Below are 13,410 nucleotides of genomic sequence, written 5' to 3'. Positions count from 1 at the left end.
GATCTGTGAGATACTAATCGATTCTCAGCCAACAGTCGCAGGTATTACTTTTGGCCGCATTTACTAGGTCCAAAAAAAATGAAAACTCTGCAGTTTAATTTTTCGTTCCTTCATTTTCATTTAACAGTTTTGGCCGTTTATTCCAGCTGTTTTTCTATCCTGACCCTCTTCAGAATCCCCCGTATGATCCTTGACGAGTCTGCAGTTCATACTTAAAACATTTCCCCATGCGTGTGCTCCTCATCCTTCGTGCAAGTAATTTTAACAAAACAAATTTCAAATAATTATACTCGTTGATTCAGAACTCCTGACAATATATATTTCAGGCCGACGATAAACTTTCTTCTTATTCCGAGACATTTAATAAAAGTAAAAGAAGTCAGCCGTCTCGGTGGAGATGAACTCGGAGTAGTACTGAGAGCAGGTATTGAATCGGTAAATAGCGGAAATTGTTGGACAGTATCGGGGACACAGCATGGACCGTCTGTCAGGGGAAGGTAGATGACAGCTGGCGAACACGCCGTTTCTTGACTTGAATTTTGAGGCAAGTCGCAAACCGACACCCTCGAATCCAATTGATTCTTACCAACCAACCTACATAACCGCAGAATCGCCAAAGAAACCAACTAGCTTGGCCTGTCGCCAGGTCGAAACATTGACTTCTATGTTTCACTGCCGAAATGGATGACATTAATGTGCCTTCGGTTATCCCTTAGCAAAAATGTCAACAAATCTGGCCAAACGAAGTCTTTAAATGGCTACAAGACTGCGATCGGGACTTACACAATACAATCCAACCAAAGTAATCGCGATCAGTCTACTTCAAAGAAATGGCTGCTCCTCCGTCCTTCCTCTTCGTTATCTTTCTCCTATTTCTCGTCCCCCTTCGAAAATGTGTGGCTGCGGAGCCCTTGACACACTATTGCGGCCCTAACAAGCCACTATACGCCGGAACCACCCTAAATAGAGCGAAAGTCTTATCATCCCTACTCGCAAACGCTCCTTCCGGCAGGTTCTTCATCGCATCCTACGGTAGCGGAATCTCGAAGGTCTACGGACTAGCCCAGTGCCGACAGGATGTAAGCGTGAATGACTGCAGAACCTGCATACAAAGCGCGGCAACTCAGCTGCCTAAACTATGCCCCAGCCAGTCGGATGCGAGAGTATGGTACGACTATTGCTTTGTGCGCTATGACTCCAGTGTTTTCATCGGCAAACTTGACACTGGGTATGGCGTGTTCTATATCAACGTGGAAAACGTGACACAGAACGTGGCAGAGCAACGTAGGTTTGATCAGGTGCTGAGTTCGTCGATGGGTCAGGTTCAGAGAAAGGCATCTGCAAAGGGAAGTCTTGGGCTGGGTAAGTTGGAGACTGCGTTCACTCCCTATGTGAAAATTTATGCGCTTGCCCAGTGCACAAGGGATCTTTCACCGCTCTCTTGTGCCCAATGCGTATCTACCGCGGTGGCTAACTTTCCAGTGTTCTGCCCCCATCGAAAGGGCTGTCGCGCGCTCTATAGCAGTTGCTACGTTCGGTACGAGATATATCCGTTCTTCTTTCCCCTTCTGACCGGTACCGCTAAGACAGCTCTTCCTGCATCAACGTCCTATACACTTGTTGTCTCTCCATAGGAATCTTCCAAACTTTAATTCGCAACACCATACACATGTGCAAAATAATAAAGAAATAAAACGTCGTTTGCTCGAAGCAGATAAATGGCATGAAACAGCGATCCCGTGGACTCCTCGCTTGTGTTGTTAGTTTGGTTGCAAAATATCTCATTTTACATCCAAACGAGTCATACTACGCAAATTGAAAACATAATCCTTTTTAATAAGTTGGGCGCTCAGAACTCCGAAATGTCACTTTGGAATTACTTCTTTAATCAAAAACAGTCGTTTCTAATCTTCTGTAACCGGCTATTTGAGCTGTTAAGTGAGAAACTACTTCCTTTACCTTATTTGCACTGTGTCCCCTACAGCGAGAGACTCCTTCAGGTTTCGTGGATGGATGACGGAGCATAATCTGTTCCGTCTGAGCTCACCATTCGTCATCATCTACAACAATGGATGCCTGACTCGACAGAAATAACGAGCGGATGGCGGACGATGATTGATGACGACATGGATGACAGTCGTGTTGGGAAAAATAATAAAGTTGGAATAACAACGTTTGCAGATACATAATCTATTTTAATTTTATTAAATTTAAATACGAAGTTATGTACGCTAAAATTCTTATTTTTTCGAGGAGAACAGCAACTACGACAATTCTTTATATAGACGATGACCATGATAACTGCTGTATAATAGGATTTGAAGAAGAGTCAGCAACTCGCTGCCGTGGAGTAGGATGTGAAGAGGAGTCAGCAACTCGCTCAACGCCTTACATAGCCGATGTGGGCCAAAAGAGTAGCTAGTAATAAAAGAACACGTACCCCTCCTTATACTCCTTAAGATAATAGATAGGATTCAATATAAGTTCAAACACATATATAGGATGAAATATAGATAGGATTTCATGTGGTTAGGGATACACCTAGATAGGATTCAACTATCCAGATTAATCTTGATCTATCCGTTATAAAAGTTATAATGGTCACGATCATAAAAGCATAACTATATACATTACAACTATAAACCTTATCATATAATACAAACCAATGTAAATCACATTTTGATTATGGGAATAAATTAATTCTAACGGAATCTTCTTCTCCCTTCTTGTTCTATCATTCTTGATTGATACGAGTTCTTTCATGGTATCAGAGCCAGAGAGGGAGATCAAGATGGCCGGAGCAGATTCGTCTTTCGCCACATGGGTCAGGCCCAGCTGTGAAATCAGCATATCAAATGGAGGACTAGTCCCAGTTGCTATTCCTACGGGAATGATCATCAACCCAAAGCTAAGCAGTGACAACTACCCCGTGTGGAAGAGTTCCATGATTCCAGTGTTAAACGTGTATGATTAAATAAAGTTCATAGAAGGTGTATCTCCTCCAATTTCGATTACAGATGCCCAGGGAAATATAGTAGAAAACCCAGAATTGACGAAATGGCAGAGGAACAATCAACAAGTCCTGGGGCCTCTTCATCAAACTATTTCAGAATCACCCCTACCATGCATCAGCAAAGCAAAATCGTCACACGAAGCTTGGGAGAAGCTTGAAACCACATTTTTTTGATGCAATCAAGCAAGAGTTATGGAATTACAATGCAAATTACATAACATGAAGAAAGGTACTATAACTATAGATGAATACATCAAACATTTTATGACCGTGGTTGAATCTTTAGAACAGATGGGGTATCCAGTTAATGAATCCTCTGCAACTTATACGTTTTTAAGAGGGTTAGGATCTGCATATTCTCAGTTTGTTTTTAATGCTAATGCTAATCTCTATCATCTAAAACTTGAAGAGATCTTTACTAACCTGAAGTCACATGAAGCTTTTCTATTATTTGAGCAAGAAGAAGAAAGAACTGCTTTTCCTCCTATGGATAACAATATGCAGGTTCAGAAGAATTCCCTATCTCACTTCGGACCATGAAAGGCATATGAAAAGAATTTTCAAAATCAAGGACGTGAACAGGAAGATATCAGAGGTTTCAACCTCAATGTCAGTTGTGCTCATAGTTTGGTCACAGAGCAAAAGAATGTCCAGAATTACAGAAAAAGTTTCAACTTCTTAGACCAATTACAGCACCAGCAACTCGGTCAACTGCCCAAGCTTTTGTCTCAACTTCCTCAGATAATCAGGAATGGTATCCTGATAGTGAAGGCAGAGATCATGCTACTGCTGGTCACAATATGTTAATCCAGTGACAACTTCTTCATCAGAACGATTAGCTCCACATAGGTAATGGCACATGTAACCTTATGATGTTACTAAGAACTTATTATCAGTACATAAATTTGCAAAGCATAACAAAGTATATGTTGAATTTCATGATTTTTATTGTCATGAGAAGGACAGAGTAACCAACCAAATCCGGCTAAGAGGAACAGTTCAATACGGACTTTATCATCTGGAAACCCCCAGGCCAAGCAAAGCTGTGTTCTATTGAGAAAAGGCATCGTTAACCATTTGGCACTCAAGATTAGGACATCCTCAATTTCATGGTCTTCTTGTTTCACACTTAGACATAAAACCGATATGTGATGCTTGCCATTTTGTTAAATCTCATAGACTACCATTCTTACCTACAAATCATATTTCGAAGAAGTGTCTTGAAATAATTTATTCTAACTTGTGAGGGCCTTCTGTACTTGTTTCAAGATCAGGATACTCATATTATGTGATTTTGATTGACGAAATATACTTGGCTTTATCCTCTTAAAAAGAAAAGTGATGTCTTAGCTACTTTTGTCAACTTTCAAAATAGAGTAGAAAAACAGTTTAACTCTTCAATTAAGTATTTCCAGTCTGACTGGGTGAGAGTACCATTCTCTCCATAGCTGTTTGAAATCAAATGGGCATTGTTCATCCGGTATCCTGTCCACATACCCTTGAAAAAAACAGAACTGCTGAAAGAAAATATAGACATATGATTGAAACATCCCTTGCGATATTAAAACATGCTCATATGCCTAAAACATTTTGGGATGAACTCTTGCTACGTCTGCATTGCTTATAAATAGACTATTAACGCCATTTCTTGACAACAAATCACCATATGAAATATTTTTTCATGAAAAGCCTGATTATTTATTTCTGAAAACTTTTGGTTGTTTGTGTTCTCCGCACTTGAGACCTTTTGCTAATGATAAACTTGAAGCTAAATCAGAAAGATGCATATTTTTGGGATGTAGCTCGATGCACACATGATACAGGTGTCTATCTTTTCACTTAAGCAAACTTTTGTTTCTAGACATGTTGTTTTTTGTGATGATTGTTTTCCATTTTCTAAAGATGTCGATGGTTTATTAGGTTCTCATCCTGTGGAAGTAAGAGAAATTAAATCTCATGACTATCCATGTTTTGACCATTATATATTACTAGATAAATCTTCTATGAAAAATCCTGCAGAGAGACGTCTGAATTCCCTAAACAATTACATCCTAATTTTAGCATTCATTCTAATTCAAGCATTAACTCTGATGATAAACATTTTTCGAGTGATGTTGGAAATAAAGGCTATGCAAAAAATGTAATCAAAAGATATCTGACATTCTATCTACTTTTGATTACACATCTGAGTCAGATGACATATTGAAAACAAGAAGTATTCAAAATGTGTATAAATGTGATTCGGCAAAACAATTGTTTCATGTTGAGTCAAGATATCCTATTCCTATGTGTTTATTAGTCCACGATATTGTTGAACCTACCTCATTTACTGTTGCATCAGGAGATATAAACTGGATTCAAGCTATAAAACAAGAACTTGAAGCATTGTTAGCTAATGATACCTGGTCATTAGTTCCGGGGAATCAAAATTATCATGTATTTGGATGTAAGTGGGTCTATAAATTAAACTATAGACTTACTGGTGAGAAAGATAAAGTGAAAGCATATTTAGTTGAAAAGGGATATAATCGAGAAGAAGGTTTTGACTTTCATGAAACATTTAATCCAGTAGTAAACATACTGGAATTCATTTTAATGTTGTCTCTAACAATTAGTAAAAATTCGGACATACATCAGCTAGATGTTCTAATGCATTTCTTCATGGATATTTACATGAAACAATTTTCATGGAAAAACCTCCCGGGTTAAAAATAAACAGTTTCAAAATCATGTTTGTCCACTTAAAAAAACTATACACGCTTTAAAACAATCTCCAAGAGCATGTCTTGTAAAACTTACTTCTCAATTGGAAAGACAGGGTTTTGTAGGTTCTAAAACCAACACATCTTCGTTTTTTAATCAAGAGCATGATCCAATATTTGTCTTGATTTATGTAGATGACATATTGCTTATAGATCCTAAAATTTCTTCTATTTACAATCTTGTAACAGAACTACACACTGAATTTGCAATCAAAGATTTAGGACCAGCACATTATTTCTTGGGAATTGACTTAATTAAACATAACACTGGTTATCATGTGTCCAGATCAAAGTATATTGGTTCAAAACTTAATAGAACCAACATGGAAAATTGGAAGACTGTTTTGACTCACCGCATTTTATCAGATTTATCTGACCATAATGATTTACTGGAAGATGGTTCCATTAATCGACAAACGGTTGGTGCTCTGTAGTATCTTACTCTTATATGATCGGATATTGCATTTGCGGTAAATAAGGCGTGTCAGAAGATGCACTCGCCCAACACCTTAGATTGGAAAGCGCTAAAACATTTGCTTTTTTACTTGAAAGGAAAAAATTTACAAGGTTTATTTATTCATAAGAATTAGTCATTTACATTACATGCGTTTAGTGATGCAAATTGGGCAGGTGATAAATTAGGCAGAATATCAACTAGTGCATTTCTAATCTACTTTGGTAGGAATGTTATTTCCTAGAGTTCTAAGAAGCAACCGATGGTTGCAATATCAAGCATTGAAGCAGAGTGTAAAGTGTTCGCCAACTGTGCTTTAGAAATACTCTGGGCTCAATCTCTTTTCAAAGAAATTCATTTTCATCAAGATCAAGCTTAAATTTTGTGATGTGACAATATTGGAGCTACATATCGTGTGGAAAATCCAGTTTTTCACGCAAGGACTAAACACCTAGAAATAGATTTTCATTTTGTGCCTGAACAGGTAGCAAAGAGGAATATTTAAGCCAAATTTGTGAAAGAGGAAGATCACCTGGCCTATGTCCTCACTAAGCCTCTTAAGCGAGAACGATTTTTCTTCTTGAGGTCCAAGCTCAACATCTCCAAGAAGCCGTTCAGCTTAATGAGGGGTGAAGAGGAGTCAGCAACTTGCTCAATGCCTTTAATAGATACGATTCAATATAAGTTCAAACATAGATATGGGATAAAATATACATAGGATTTCATGTGGTTAGGAATACACATGGATAGGATTCAACTATCCAGATTGATCTTGATCTATCCGTTATAAAAGTTATAACGCCCACGATCATAACAGAATAACTATATATGTTACATATAAACCTTATCATATAATACAAACCAATGTAAATCATATTTTGATTATGGGAATATATCAATTCTAACTGCTACTCCTCTCTTCTTCTTCTCCCATTCTTGACCAATACGAGTCTTTCAGGATACGAGTCTTCTTCTCCCATTCTTGACCGATACGGTGGGCTTAGCACCCGCACGCCCGCGCCATCGCCCCAGCACCCACGTGCCCACGCTCGCGCGCCGCACTCTTGCGCCTGCACGCCGCTGCCACTCTTCACTATTGACACCACGTATGGGCTCGCCATCCTCTCACCCCGGTTTGCCTTCTGCGAAGCCCATCATTGACCTGATCTCTGAATTGAATCACGCTGCCGTGGACTACCCACGAACAGGTACTTATTCGTCTCCCCTCCATCAATTTCCAGTATTATTACTTGTTACAATACCGTTCTTTTTCTATCGATTCCTCTGCCTAGGACGAGACATTACTTGGGAATAGGATAGCCATATTTCAAAAGGCATAGGACTTCTTTGTGGTGGATGGCTACTCACCAACATAGGCTTGGAACTACTTAGGGCCGTTAGACGTCCCTTCCATCGTTGCGTTGTAGTTAGTCTTAAAGGTCATTGGGAGTCTACGATTGACTAGCATCCCTCTCATTTGGGAATCATTGATCGTCATCCTAATTGTAGACGTCCTGTATTGCTCATTGGGGTCCTTTCTTGTTGCATTCATTTCATCTAAAAGCTAAAAGCCCAAGATCAGCTCTTGTTTACTGTGTTGTAATACGAGCAGTCCGATCCCGGTGCTCTTCGTGTTACATCATATTGGTATCAGAGCTGGTCGTGTTGGCTTTTGCCTAACACGGTCGGTAGCATATCAACGTAACATTTTCTTTCATCACGCACGTCATTTCTTGAAATTCATACGCATCTCTTAACACGTCATTTCATTGCATACATCATTTGTTAAACCCGTAGACACATATCGGTGGATTGTTGACCATAAGATGGTTCGCACGCGAACCCAGTATAGGAATGCCGATATGGTAGAATGCGACGAGGATCATGAAAATGATCCTGCCGTAGGGAATCTTACACTCGAAGATCCATTAGGCGGACAATTTCAAATGGAGTACTTGGAGAATGAGGAGGTAAATTTACCTCCTCCACCACCTGGGGAACCTGCTCCATGGATCTCGGTACCTCTCAGCAAAACGGCGCAACCCGCACCTCGGGTATCCCAAGACCGGTTCTCCAACACTGCTGTACCTACCTGTAGGGCATAGATGAACGAGCACTACCATGCAACCACGGCAAGCGAGGTCCCTCAACGCCCCGGCAAGGCTTCGATGCCGGACCTTCCCGCTCCGACGCAGCAACTGCAGGATCCACCAATGCACCCACCCCGCTACAGCAGGCAGCAAGACTGGGAGAACGATCACAGAGAACGCCGAAGGACTCCCCCGCCACCGGAAGAGTACCGCACGCAGAGATACTACGACGACCGTTCCTATCCACCGGATAGGAACTATTACCCACCCAAGAACAGGAGTTCACAGCATTATGACCCAAATGGACATCATCATGGGATGATCCATAATCCTAACCATATCCCAGTACCACATGCACCCCACTATCCGGCCGCACCGGGTGGCCCTCCATACCCCACCACCACCGGTCGACCGGATGCGGCCATATATGGCGGTAGCTCCGATCATCAGCCCTATGACGGGTCGGCACTCGCACCCGCATCAGCCCGATACGAGGGGCCCCCGGCACTGCCCACGGCGCCACCAAGATACGCCATGGATTACCCTCCTGCACCGTAGCCTGCATACCCACCGGAAGAGCCTAGGCAACCAAGGAGGCCGAATCCATATCCTCCGCATCATGGGGTACGCACCACCAGTACCTCCTCCGGCACTGCCAAGGCCTTACCAGCCCTGTGGATATCCGGACGAGCGTCCATACTATCCCCAGCCAGCTCCGTACGTTCCGCATTATCCGGAGCATCTGGATCAGGCCTACCCGCCTGACGCACCCCGTCGGCCGCGTGCTCGTCACCACGTTGATGAACACGAGCGACAGAGAGAGGCATACCGTGCCATGATCCAGAAGAGAGTCCATATTGAGGTGCCTATCTTTGAAGGGTCACGGAACCCAAAGGACTACACATATTGGGAATCAGAGTTGGAATGTTATATCCAATGGTATGACATGGACGATGACCTGTGCGTGTCCTACGTAGAGGTTCGCTTAGGAGGCCAAGCCAAAATTTTTTGGAAAAATGAGAAGGAAGCGGCACGACATCGAGGAGATCCTCCCTTTGCGTGGGATGAAATGTCGCAAAAGCTCAAGGATAAGTATATCCTAAAGCTTTACATGACCGCCTGTTACTAAAATGGATGGACCTTAAGCAAGGGAAGCGCAAGGTCAGTGACTACATAGAGGAGTTTGAGGAATATAGGATGAGATGCAAATTTGTGGAATGTCCACAAGTTTAGATCGCATTCTTTATCCACGGACTCCATCCTGATTTGGGAGTAAGGGTCCTAGAACAGAATGTGACGACAGTAGACTTAACCGCCGTTCAGCGCACGGTTGCTCCCCCTACGGCACTACTCACCAATTCGACCTCCCCTACGTCCTCGTCGATATCCACCGCTAGGGCTCCGAACGCCGCTCGAGAGCCCATTCAGTGTTTTAAGTGCAAGGGTTTTGGACATCGCCGTATCGATTGTCCCACTCTCCTCCACATGGATATACATGGGAACCCGATGGAAGAACAGCCGGAGGACAACCTCGAGGTGGACGAGTATTCGGCTGAATGCCCTGACAGCGAGGATGTTGATGAGCCACTCGAATATATTCAGATCACACCGATCACACCAGCCCCGATGCACCCCATCGCCACTTTGGGAATCCAACAAGACACCGCAGATCAACGGAGCTCCAACAAGGCCGGACGAACGGCACCTACACCCACGGCCAACACGGCGACACCCCGACCCATCGACGTAGCTCAGCACACGTCCATCTTCTACACGTACGTCAAAATTGGCGGGCGTTCGTATAAGTTGATGGTCAATAGTGGTAGTTGTATCAATGGAATCTCCGAAGATACGGCCACACGCGTTGGACTGCCATCGATACCGCACCCTGCCCCGTACAATGTGTCCTGGATAGACGCATCTACTCTATCTGTGAAGATGCAATGCTACGTACCTCTCAAGATGAGTACGTACGACGAGAAGGTACTGTGTGATGTGCTACCAATGAAGATTGGTAGCATTATTCTAGGATGACCATGGTTGTTTGACCATGACATTCAACTGGCAGGGCGAGCAAACACTTGCTCCTCCATCTACGCCGGACGACATCTCATTTGGTACCCATCGGTGCGATTACCTTCGCTACCAACTCAGTCCACGCCGACTCCCTCCCGCTCCACACTCAGTGCCATCATTACTAATGGCTGCATATTCCAGTGAGAGTTAGAACTGGACCGTAAACATGCTCCCATGTGCTTCGCGGTAACACTAACCGACAGTGTCAACCGTTTAGGTGACAGGGACCAAGCCCCGGAGGTCATTCAACTCATCAATGAGTTTGCTCACGTGTTCCCTACGGAGCTACCGAACGAGCTCCCACCCCTTCCGGGTATCCAGCACGCTATTGACCTTGTTCTGGGAGCATCACTCCCGAACCTTCCACATTACCGGATGGATCCGGTTAAGTACGAGGAACTATATGGCCAAGTGAAGGAACTACGAGCCAAAGGCATAATCTGCGAAAGCCTTAGTCCATGTGCCGTATCAGCCCTGCTTGCACACAAGAAGGATGGGACTTGGCGCATGTGTTGTGATTTTTGAGCCATCAACAAGATTACGGTCAAGTGCCATTTTCCAATCCCAAGGGTTTAGGACCTTTTCGACGAGATGGTTGGCACGTCTATCTTCTCTAAGATAGACTTACGAAGCGGCTACCATCAAGTACGAATCAGACCTGGGGACGAGTGGAAGACGGCCTTCAACATCAAAGATGGCCTCTTTGAATGGAACGTGATGCCATTCGGGTTATCAAACGCCCCTAGACCTTTCAGCATTTGATGAACGAGGTACTATGGCCATTCATTGGCAAGTTCGTCGTTGTATACTTTGAAGACATTTTAGTTTACAGTAGAACTAGGGAGGATCACATCCAACACCTGCGACATGTATGTGCCGCTTTACGTCACGAGAAACTTTACGCACATCCCATGAAGTGCAGCTTCTTCACCATCGAGGTCTCATTCCTTGGATTCATTCTATCCTCACGGGGAGTAGCCGCCGATCCCACCAAGGTTGAAGCCATTACTGCATGGCCAAAACTAAAGAGTATCCACGACGTCTGCACCTTTATTGGCCTAGCTACATTTTATCGCAGATTCCTTCCGGGATTTAGCGGAGTAACGGCACCCATCACTGACCTACTAAAGAGCGACAAGTTCGAGTGGACTCCTTCCGCTGATAGGGCATTCGAGCTCCTTAAGAAGCTCATGATCGAGGCTCCGGTACTCAAGCAACCGGATTTCACGAAGGTTTTTGAAGTCACCTGCAATGCTTCTGGAGTCGGAATCGGGGGAGTCCTAAGCCAAGAAGGACGCCCGATCAAGTACTTCAGCGAAAAGCTGAACGATACTCAGCAAAGATATGACAACTACGATCAAGAGTTCTACGCTCTCGTACAATCACTACGACACTGGTGCCATTACCTCCTTTCTAATGAGTTTGTGTTATTTTCCGATGGATACCTATTCTACGGTAAGCGACTTTGCATCCCTCGGACCTCTTTCCGAGATTTCCTAATTTGGGAGACACACGCCGGTGGGCTTAGTGGACACTTCGGGGTCAATAAGATGATCCTTTCACTTGAGCAACATTTCTATTGACCTTCCATGAAGAGGGACGTCGGAAAGCTTATCCTGAGGTGTCTCACATGTTCCCATGCCAAACTCACCAAGCAGAACACGAGATTGTACATCCCTCTTCCTGTCCCCGATAAACCTTGGGAAGACATTAACCTTGATTTCATTTTGGGACTTCCCAAGACTGCGCGCCACCATGATTCGATCATGGTCGTGGTAGACAGGTTTTCAAAAATAGCACACTTTATCCCGTGTTCAAAAACAGCCGATGCATCCAGGATAGCAAGACTCTTCTTCGATAATATCGTCAAGCTACATGGACTGCCCAAGACGATCATCTCGGATACAGACGTAAAATTTAGAAGCTATTTCTGGAAAACGTTATGGTTCCTTAGGGGAACTCAGTTAAAATTTTCTACAGCCTACCATCCGCAAACCGATGGCCAAGCTGAGGTTGTTAACCGTAGTCTTGGTAATTTACTTCTGTCCATAGTAGGCAATAACGTTATCACTTAGGATCAAGTGCTACCCCGGGCGAAGTTCGCCTTCATCTACTCGGTTAATCGAACCACTAGGAAGCCCCATTCGAGATCATTTATGGTCGACCCCTTGACCTCATGCCATGAGACTCACGACATAGGGTCTCAGATAATGCATTAGAATTTGCTGAACAAATTAGGGACATGCATGAAAGCGTTCATAATCGCATTACATCCCTAAATGAGCAATATAAAAGACAGCTGCTGATAAAGGCCGAAGATCAGTCTCTTTCTCTAAGGGAGACCTAGTTATGATTAGATTGAGGCCTGAGAGAAATTCCCCAGGGGTCGCTACCAAGCTTCACGCTCGTAGTGCCAGGTATTTCCCGATAGCCCAAAAGATCAATGACAATGCCTATGTTGTGAGCATCCCACCTACTTGGGGGATCATTTCCACGTTTAACGTTATTGATCTAATCCGATACCGACCCTCGCCACCAATCGAAGAACCTCACAGCCACTTGAACCTTCGTAGTACAGCGAGTGAGAGTGAACCGATGTGCCCTCCATTCCCCACCCTTTTATGGCATGAAAAGATAGAATCGGTACTGCAAGAAGTAATTAACGCTGAGGGGGAGCGAGTAGATCGCACATTTTTAGTCCACTGGCAGGGACGAACATCTTCAAACGACACCTAGGTCACCGAGGAGGACCTTCGACGACTTCGACCCGACCTGATCCAGCCACTCAAAGATGTTGTGGAGCTTCACTCCGTGGGTTACTACCACACGTCTTCACGTTGAGACTACTCCGTGAGTCATCATCATTCGGCCCGTTGAGATCACTCCGGGTCGTCATTCAAGATTCAAGAACTGCCACCTTGGGATCCTGGTCACCCTCGCCTTCCTCGTCGAGACTACTCCGAGGCTACGTCGACATCCAACTCTTAACCCATTGCAGTGTCTCCTTTCGGGAAG

At 43.7% G+C, this 13,410-nt stretch overlaps 1 pseudogene; it reads left to right on the top strand.

Annotated features, from left to right (window-relative positions):
• The first annotated feature begins 797 nt into the window (after positions 1-797).
• On the top strand, positions 798-1,706 carry LOC144713804 (cysteine-rich repeat secretory protein 55 pseudogene; annotated as a pseudogene).
• Positions 1,707-13,410: the final 11,704 nt, after the last annotated feature.

The sequence above is a fragment of the Wolffia australiana genome, chromosome 16 (genome assembly GCF_029677425.1).
Source record: "Wolffia australiana isolate 7733 chromosome 16, ASM2967742v1".
In the NCBI taxonomy this organism is placed as follows: Eukaryota; Viridiplantae; Streptophyta; class Magnoliopsida; order Alismatales; family Araceae; genus Wolffia; species Wolffia australiana.
The sequence above is the reverse complement of the archived record's forward strand: the minus strand, read 5'-3'. Positions and strand labels throughout refer to the sequence as shown.